Source organism: Camelus dromedarius, unplaced genomic scaffold (genome assembly GCF_036321535.1).
Source record: "Camelus dromedarius isolate mCamDro1 unplaced genomic scaffold, mCamDro1.pat HAP1_SCAFFOLD_167, whole genome shotgun sequence".
In the NCBI taxonomy this organism is placed as follows: domain Eukaryota; kingdom Metazoa; phylum Chordata; class Mammalia; order Artiodactyla; family Camelidae; genus Camelus; species Camelus dromedarius.
In genome coordinates, this window is record NW_026989824.1 from 545,455 (window position 1) to 554,718 (window position 9,264).

Here is a 9,264-nt window from a genome sequence, read left to right on the forward strand (position 1 = left end):
CAACTCTTTAAAAATGTTTGTCAAATCCATGATGTATGTAGCCTGTTCGGAACACGGACTGTCACGGTGAGGGAAACTATGTAAATTACATATCTATTGGTTAGAACACGCTCCAGGAGCATTTTACTGGAAAATCTGCCTCAGTTTGGAAACTGGTGTCATGAAAACGCTGCAAAATCTGAGTAAATTCTTTAAGGTGACAATATGTCTTCAATGGGTTATTCAAGATGTGTAATTCACATGCTAACAACTCAGAAGTGTATATTGGTTGAATCCGTGGTGCATGTACCGTTTTCAGAACACAGAATGTCACGGTGATGGTATCGATGAAAATGAGATGTCTATTGGATAGAACATGCACCAAGAGTGTTTTTCTGCGAAAACTGCCTGATTTTCTTAACTGACGTTAGGAAAACCTGCGAAATCTAAGTAAATGTTTCTAGGTGTAAATATGCCTTGTATTGTGGTTGAAAAATCGGTAATCCACATGCTCACTGTCATTAAATAATTTTTGTCAAAGCCGTGATGAATGTAACGTTTTCGGAACACGGAATGTCTCGGTGAGTGAAACTCTGAAAATAACAATTCTACTGGATAGACCTCGCTTGGATTGAATGTTTCTGTGAAAATTTCATGATTTTTGAAACTGGATGTAAGGACAAACCTGCGAAATCCGAATAACTACTTCTAGGTTTAAATATGCCTTGTATGGTGGATGAAAGTTCGGTAATCCACATGCTCACTCTCATTAAAGAATGTTTGTCGAATTCGTGATGCATGTAACGTGTTTGGAATACGGAATGTCATAGTGAAGGAAACAATGTAAGTTACATGTCTATTGGGGAGAACTCGCTTGAAGAGATTTTTTTCTGCGAAATATGCCTCATTTTCCAAACTGCCATAAGGAGAACCCTGTGAAATCTGAGAAAATGCTTCTAAGTGTCAGTATGCCTTGAATGGTGAATGAAAGTCCGGTATTCCACATGTTAATAACAGTGAAGTAATTATTTTTCAAACCGTGATTAATGTAGCTCTTTTGGAAAATGGAATTTCACGGTAATGAAACGATGTAAATTACAATTCTATTGAGTAGAACGACCTAGAAGAGAATGTTTCTGTGAAAATTGCATGATTATCGAATCTGAAGTTTGGAAAAAGCTGCAAAACGGGAGTCAATATTTGTAGGTGTAAATGTGCCATTATGTTGCAAGAAAGTTCGGTAATCCACATGTTCACAACATACTAAAGAATCTTTTTCTAATCCGTGATGCATGAACCGTGTTCAGAACGTGGAATTTCACGGTGATTGAAACAATGTAAATTACTTCTCTATTGGGTAGAACTAGCTCGGAGAGTGTTTTTTGGAGAAAACTTCGTCATTTTTAAACTGGCAATTGCAAAACGCTACAAAATATGAGAAAATACTTCTAAGAATCAATATTCAATGTATTGTGATGAAAGTTCGGTAATTCACATGCTAACAAATTTGTAGTGAATATTTGTCGAATCCTTTATGCATGTAGCATGTTCGGAACACGGAATTTCACGGCCAGGGGATTTATTTAAATTACATTTCTCTTGGTTAGAAATCACTCCAAGAGATTTTTCCTAGAAAACGGCCGGATATTCTATACTGGCGAAAGGAAAACCCTGCGAACTCAGATTAATAGATTCTTGGTGTAAATATGCCTTGTATGGTGGATGAAAGATCGGTAATCCGCATGCTAACAACTCTGTACTGAATATTTGTCAAATCCGAGATACGTGAAGCGTGTTTGGAACACAGAATATCATGGTGAGCGAATCTATGTAAAATACATGTCTCTTCGGTAGAACTCGCTCCAAGAGATTTTTCTGGGAAATCTGCCTCATTTTCGAAACTGGCGTTTGATAATACACGCAAAATCTGAGAAAATGCTTCAAAGTGTCAATATGCCTTGTATTGTGATGGAAGTTCGTAAAACCACATGCAAACAATTCTGTGGTGAATATTTGTAGAAAGCGTTATGCATGTAGCGTGATCGTATCACAGAAATTCCCGGCGATGGAATCTATGTAAATTACACGCCTATTGGTTCGAATTCGCTCCAAAAATGTTTCCCTGAGAAAACGGCCTGATTTTCGAAACTGGCATTAGGAAAAAGCTGCAAATTCAGAGTTAATGTTTCTAGGTGTAAATATGCCATGTATGGTGGATGAAAGTTCTGTAATCTACATGTTCACAACTCATTCGAGAAAGTTTGTTGAAACCTTGATGCATGTAGCGTGTTCGGAAATTGGAATGTCACTGTGAGGAAAATGATGTAAATTACATTTCTATTGGGAAGTACTCGCTCCACGAGAATTTTTCTGCGTATCTGCCTCCTTTTCAAAACTAGCATTAGGAAAAACTTTCGAAATATGAGAAAATGCTTCAAAGAGCCAATATGGCTTTTATGGTGGATGAAAGTTCGGTAATCCTTATGCTAACAACTCTGTAGTGAATATTTTTCGAATCTGTGATGCATGTAGCTTTTCCGGAACACGGAATTTCACGATGACGGGTTCTATGTAAATTGCATGTCTATAGGGTAGAACTCGCTCCAAGAGGATTTTTCTGCAAAAACTGCATGATTTTAGAAACTGACATTAGGAGAAATCTACTAAATCAAAATAAAACTTTCTATGTATAAATATGCATTGTCAGTTGGATGAAAGATTGGTAATACACATGTTCACAACTCATTAAAGAATGTTTGTTGAATCCGTGATGCATGGAACGCGTTCAGAACACGGAATGTCACGGTGAGTGAAACTAGGTAAATTACATATCTTTTGGGTACAACTCGCTCCAAGAGCATTTTTTTACCAAATCTGCCTCATTTTCAAAACTGGCATTAAAACTAACCTGTGAAATCTGAGAAAATTCTTCAAAGTGTCAGTAAGCCTTGTATGGTGGATGAAAGTGCTGTAATCTACTTGCTAACAACTATGAAGTGAATATTTGTCGCATCCGTGATGCATGTAGCGTGTTCGGAACACGGAATTTCACGGTGAGTGAATCCATGTAAATTACACGTCTATTGGTTAGACCCGCTCCAAGAGGTTATTGCCGTGAAATGGGCCTCATTTTGGAAACTGGCTTTTGGAAAGCACTGCGAAATCAGAGAAAATGCTTCAAAGCGTCAATATGCCTTCTATTTTGATGAAAGTCCTGGAATCCACATGCAAACAACTCTGTAGTGTATTTTTGTCGAATCATTTCTGCATGTAGCGTGTTCCGAACACGGAATTTCACGGTGAGCGAATCCATGGAATTTACATATCTATTGGATAGAACACGCTCCAACAGTTTTTTCCTTTGTAAACTGCCTGATTTTCGAAACTGCTATTAGGAAAAAGCTGTGAACTCAGAGTGAATGTTTCTAGGTGTACATATGCCTTGTATGGTGGATGAAATTTCTGTAATACACATGTACACAACTCTAAAAATGTATGTCAAATCCGTGATGTATGTAGCCTGTTCAGAACACGGACTGTCACGATGAGGGAAACTATGTAAATTGCATATCTATTGGTTAGAACACGCTCCAGGAGAATTTTACTGGAAAATTTGCCTCAGTGTGGAAACTGGTGTTATGAAAACGCTGCAAAATCTGAGTAAATTCTTTAAGGTGACAATATGTCTTCAATGGGTTATTCAAGATGTGTAATTCACATGCTAACAACTCAGCAGTGTATATTGGTTGAATCCGTGGTGCGTGTACCGTTTTCAGAACACGGAATGTTACGGTTATGGTATCTATGAAAATGAGATGTCTATTGGATAGAACATGCACCAAGAGTGTTTTTCTGCAAAAACTGCCTGATTTTCTTAACTGACGTTAGGAAAACCTGCGAAATCTAAGTAAATGTTTCTAGGTGTAAATATGCCTTGTATTGTGGTTGAAAAATCGGTAATCCACATGCTCACGGTCATTAAATAATGTTTGTCAAAGCCGTGATGAATGTAATGTTTTCGGAACACGGAATATCTCGGTGAGTGAAACTCTGATAATAACAATTCTACTGGATAGAACTCGCTTGGATTGAATGTTTCTGTGAAAATTTCATGCTTTTTGGAACTGGATGTAAGGACAAACCTGCGAAATCAGAATAACTACTTCTAGGTGTAAATATGCCTTGTATGGTGGATGAAAGTTTGGTAATCCACATGCTCACTCTCATTAAAGAATGTTTGTCGAATTCGTGATGCATGTAACGTGTTTGGAATATGGAATGTCATAGTGAAGGAAACAATGTAAGTTACATGTCTATTTGGTAGAACTCACTTGAAAAGAATTTTTCTGCGAAATGTGCATCATTTTCAAAACTGCCATTAGGAGAACCCTGTGAAATCTGAGAAAATGCTTCTAAGTGTCAATATGCCTTGAATGGTGAATGAAAGTCCGGTATTCCACATGTTAATAACAGTGAAGTAATTATTTTTCAAACCGTGATTCATATAGCGCTTTTGGAAAATGGAATTTCACGGTAATGAAACGATGTAAATTACAATTCTATTGAGTAGAACGAGCTAGAAGAGAATGTTTCTGCGAAAATTGCATGATTATCAAAACTGAAGTTTGGAAAAAGCTGCAAAACGGGAGTCAATATTTGTAGGTGTAAATGTGCCTTTATGTTGCAAGAAAGTTCGGTAATCCACATGATCACAACATACTAAAGAATCTTTTTCTATTCTGTGGTGCATGAACCTTGTTCAGAACGTGGAATTTCACGGTGATTGAAACAATGTAAATTACTTCTCTATTGGGTAGAACTAGCTCGGAGAATGTTTTTCGGCGAAAACTTCGTCATTTTTGAAACTGGCATTTGCAAAACACTGCAAAATCCGAGAAAATACATCTAAGAATAAATATTCAATTTTTTATGATGACAGTTCGTTAATCCACATGCTAACAAATTTGTAGTGAATATTTGTCGAATCCTTTATGCATGTAGCATGTTCGGAACACGGAATTTTACGGCCAGGGGATTTATGTAAATTACATTTCTCTTGGTTAGAAATCACTCCAAGAGATTTTTCCTGAGAAATCGGCCGGATTTTCGATACTGGCGAAAGGAAAACCCTGCGAACTCAGATTAATAGATTCTCGGTGTAAATATGCTTTGTATGGTGGATGAAAGTTCGGTAATCCGCATGCTAAAATCTCTGTACTGAATATTTGTCGAATCCGAGATACGTGAAGTGTGTTTGGAACACAGAATATCACAGTGAGTGAATCTATGTAAAATACATGTCTCTTCGGTAGAACTCGCTCCAAGAGATTTTTCTGGGAAATCTGCCTCATTTTCGAAACTGGCGTTTGATAATATACGCAAAATCTGAGAAAATGCTTCAAAGTGTCAATATGCCTTGTATTGTGATGGAAGTTCGTAAAACCACATGCAAACAATTCTGTGGTGAATATTTGTAGAAAGGGTTATGCATGTAGCGTGATCGTATCACAGAAATTCCCGGCGATGGAATCTATGTAAATTACACGCCTATTGGTTAGAATTCGCTCCAAAAATATTTCCCTGAGAAAACGGCCTGATTTTCGAAACTGGCATTAGGAAAAAGCTGCAAATTCAGAGTTAATATTTCTAGGTGGAAATATGCCATGTATGTTGGATGAAAGTTCTGTAATCTACATGTTCACAACTCATTCGAGAAAGTTTGTTGAAACCTTGATGCATGTAGCGTGTTCGGAAATTGGAATGTCACTGTGAGGAAAACGATGTAAATTACATTTCTATTGGGAAGTACTCGCTCCACGAGAATTTTTCTGCGTATCTGCCTCCTTTTCAAAACTGGCATTAGGAAAAACTTTCGAAATATGAGAAAATGCTTCAAAGAGCCAATATGGCTTTTATGGTGGATGAAAGTTCGGTAATCCTTATGCTAACAACTCTGTAGTGAATATTTGTCGAATCCGTGATGCATGTAGCTTTTCCGGAACACGGAATTTCACGATGACGGGTTCTATGTAAATTGCATGTCTATAGGGTAGAACTCGCTCCAAGAGGATTTTTCTGCAAAAACTGCATGATTTTAGAAACTGACATTAGGAGAAATCTACTAAATCAGAATAAAACTTTCTATGTATAAATATGCATTGTCAGTTGGATGAAAGTTCGGTAATACACATGTTCACAACTCATTAAAGAATGTTTGTTGAATCCGTGATGCATGGAACGCGTTCAGAACACGGAATGTCACGGTGAGTGAAACTAGGTAAATTACATATCTTTTGGGTACAACTGGCTCCAAGAGCATTTTTCTGCCAAATCTGCCTCATTTTCAAAACTGGCGTTAAAACTAACCTGTGAAATCTGAGAAAATTCTTCAAAGTGTCAGTAAGCCTTGTATGGTGGATGAAAGTGCTGTAATCTACTTGCTAACAACTCTGAAGTGAATATTTGTCGCATCCGTGATGCATGTAGCGTGTTCGGAACACGGAATTTCACGGTGAGCGAATCCATGTAAATTACACGTCTGTTGGTTAGACCCGCTGCAAGAGGTTATTGCCATGATATGGGCCTCATTTTGGAAACTGGCTTTTGGAAAGCACTGCGAAATCAGAGAAAATGCTTCAAAGCGTCAATATGCCTTCTATTTTGATGAAAGTCCTGGAATCCACATGCAAACAACTCTGTAGTGTATTTTTGTCGAATCATTTCTGCATGTAGCGTGTTCCAAACACGGAATTTCACGGTGAGCGAATCCATGGAATTTACATATCTATTGGATAGAACACGCTCCAAGAGTTTTTTCCTTTGTAAACTGCCTGATTTTCGAAACTGCTATTAGGAAAAAGCTGCGAACTCAGAGTGAATGTTTCTAGGTGTACATATGCCTTGTATGGTGGATGAAAGTTCTGTAATACACATGTACACAACTCTTTAAAAATGTTTGTCAAATCCATGATATATGTAGCCTGTTCGGAACACGGACTGTCACGGTGAGGGAAACTATGTAAATTACATATCTATTGGTTAGAACACGCTCCAGGAGCATTTTACTGGAAAATCTGCCTCAGTTTGGAAACTGGTGTCATGAAAACGCTGCAAAATCTGAGTAAATTCTTTAAGGTGACAATATGTCTTCAATGGGTTATTCAAGATGTGTAATTCACATGCTAACAACTCAGCAGTGTATATTGGTTGAATCCGTGGTGCATGTACCGTTTTCAGAACACAGAATGTCACAGTGATGGTATCGATGAAAATGAGATGTCTATTGGATAGAACATGCACCAAGAGTGTTTTTCTGCGAAAACTGCCTGATTTTCTTAACTGACGTTAGGAAAACCTGCGAAATCTAAGTAAATGTTTCTAGGTGTAAATATGCCTTGTATTGTGGTTGAAAAATCGGTAATCCACATGCTCACTGTCATTAAATAATGTTTGTCAAAGCCGTGATGAATGTAAAGTTTTCGGAACACGGAATGTCTCGGTGAGTGAAACTCTGAAAATAACAATTCTACTGGATAGACCTCGCTTGGATTGAATGTTTCTGTGAAAATTTCATGATTTTTGAAACTGGATGTAAGGACAAACCTGCGAAATCAGAATAACTACTTCTAGGTTTAAATATGCCTTGTATGGTGGATGAAAGTTCGGTAATCCACATGCTCACTCTCATTAAAGAATGTTTGTCGAATTCGTGATGCATGTAACGTGTTTGGAATACGGAATGTCATAGTGAAGGAAACAATGTAAGTTACATGTATATTGGGGAGAACTCGCTTGAAGAGATTTTTTTCTGCGAAATATGCCTCATTTTCCAAACTGCCATAAGGAGAACCCTGTGAAATCTGAGAAAATGCTTCTAAGTGTCAGTATGCCTTGAATGGTGAATGAAAGTCCGGTATTCCACATGTTAATAACAGTGAAGTAATTATTTTTCAAACCGTGATTAATGTAGCGCTTTTGGAAAATGGAATTTCACGGTAATGAAACGATGTAAATTACAATTCTATTGAGTAGAACGACCTAGAAGAGAATGTTTCTGTGAAAATTGCATGATTATCGAATCTGAAGTTTGGAAAAAGCTGCAAAACGGGAGTCAATATTTGTAGGTGTAAATGTGCCATTATGTTGCAAGAAAGTTCGGTAATCCACATGTTCACAACATACTAAAGAATCTTTTTCTAATCCGTGATGCATGAACCGTGTTCAGAACGTGGAATTTCACGGTGATTGAAACAATGTAAATTACTTCTCTATTGGGTAGAACTAGCTCGGAGAGTCTTTTTTGGAGAAAACTTCGTCATTTTTAAACTGGCAATTGCAAAACGCTGCAAAATATGAGAAAATACTTCTAAGAATCAATATTCAATGTATTGTGATGAAAGTTCGGTAATTCACATGCTAACAAATTTGTAGTGAATATTTGTCGAATCCTTTATGCATGTAGCATGTTCGGAACATGGAATTTCACGGCCAGGGGATTTATTTAAATTACATTTCTCTTGGTTAGAAATCACTCCAAGAGATTTTTCCTAGAAAACGGCCGGATTTTCTATACTGGTGAAAGGAAAACCCTGCGAACTCAGATTAATAGATTCTTGGTGTAAATATGCCTTGTATGGTGGATGAAAGATCGGTAATCCGCATGCTAACAACTCTGTACTGAATATTTGTCAAATCCGAGATACGTGAAGCGTGTTTGGAACACAGAATATCACGGTGAGCGAATCTATGTTAAATACATGTCTCTTCGGGAGAACTCGCTCCAAGAGATTTTTCTGGGAAATCTGCCTCATTTTCGAAACTGGCGTTTGATAATACACGCAAAATCTGAGAAAATGCTTCAAAGTGTCAATATGCCTTGTATTGTGATGGAAGTTCGTAAAACCACATGCAAACAATTCTGTGGTGAATATTTGTAGAAAGCGTTATGCATGTAGCGTGATCGTATCACAGAAATTCCCGGCGATGGAATCTATGTAAATTACACGCCTATTGGTTCGAATTCGCTCCAAAAATGTTTCCCTGAGAAAACGGCCTGATTTTCGAAACTGGCATTAGGAAAAAGCTGCAAATTCAGAGTTAATGTTTCTAGGTGTAAATATGCCATGTATGGTGGATGAAAGTTCTGTAATCTACATGTTCACAACTCATTCGAGAAAGTTTGTTGAAACCTTGATGCATGTAGCGTGTTCGGAAATTGGAATGTCACTGTGAGGAAAACGATGTAAATTACATTTCTATTGGGAAGTACTCGCTCCACGAGAATTT